This window comes from Limulus polyphemus, unplaced genomic scaffold (genome assembly GCF_000517525.1).
Source record: "Limulus polyphemus unplaced genomic scaffold, Limulus_polyphemus-2.1.2 Scaffold6748, whole genome shotgun sequence".
NCBI lineage: Eukaryota > Metazoa > Arthropoda > Merostomata > Xiphosura > Limulidae > Limulus > Limulus polyphemus.
In genome coordinates, this window is record NW_013672358.1 from 42713 (window position 1) to 44032 (window position 1320).

Here is a 1320-nt window from a genome sequence, read left to right on the forward strand (position 1 = left end):
GTATTGTGTGAAGTGACTCAGTACTTATGACTTGTAGTCATATTCCTGATTTGGGCCACTCTATAGTGTATTGTGTGAAGTAAGACTGCTTAAGATTTGTATTTATTTCACTGCTTTGGATCACTCTGTATTGTGAGAAGTGAATGAGTACTTATGACTTGTAGTCATATTCCTGATTTGGGCCACTCTATACTGTATTGTGTGAAGTAAGACTGCTTAAGATTTGTATTTATTTCACTGCTTTGGATCACTCTGTATTGTGGGAAGTGACTGAGTACTTATGACTTGTAGTCATATTCCTGATTTGGGCCACTCTATAGTATATTGTGTGAAGTAAGACTGCTTAAGATTTGTATTTATTTCACTGCTTTGGATCACTCTGTATTGTGGGAAGTGACTGAGTACTTATGACTTGTAGTCATATTCCTGACTTGGGCCACTCTATAGTATATTGTGTGAAGTAAGACTGCTTAAGATTTGTATTTATTTCACTGCTTTGAATCACTCTGTATTGTAACAGTAACAATATGTTCTTTTTATTTAATTTGTGTTATAAGTTTCTTTTATTATAAAACAACAACAGTAACAAGTGTTATTCAATCTAGATTCTCATCCACAAGCGGTATGTCTGCGGACTTTCAACGCTAGAAACTGGGTTTCGATGCCCGTGTTGGGCAGAGCACAGAGAGCCCATTGTGTAGCTTCGTGCTAAATTACAAACAAACAAAACTCATCCACAATTCCTGAAGTAATTTGATTTCAGTTTTTATTTCATTTCGAATCTTATTTTATTTATTTCCAAGTGACACAAGGGGAGTTTGAAGTGTATTGTTCCAACAAATTGAAATGAATTGACTAGGTATAAAAAATTGAATAACTTAGAAAAAAACAGAGATACATTACGTCATCACTCTTCCAGAAATAGGTCCAAAACATCACATCTCTTGATATAGGGGAACCATCCGAGAAGGGGGAAGGAAGGGGTTTTTTGGGGGACAAGGTTACGCTATATTACTGTCTGGTAAGGGTAAGAAATCGTGGTGGGCGAGAAAAGAAAAAGTTAAGAATTTATTTTAGGACCCTCGTTTACTGGTTTTTTGTGTTCTGAAAAAACGTCACGTTTCTGCATGATATGGGACGTTTGTGTAAGAGTAAATAGCAATAATTCAAGAGGTAGGAGAGATTTTGTTCTGTCTAGGTTATCATTTAGGATACTCGAACCCATAAAAAGGAGAAGGATTTTAAGCTTCTGGTGTAGTTACTCTAAATTACTCAGGATTCGAAGGAGTAACTTTTTCATCACTTCACGAATTCACGGTA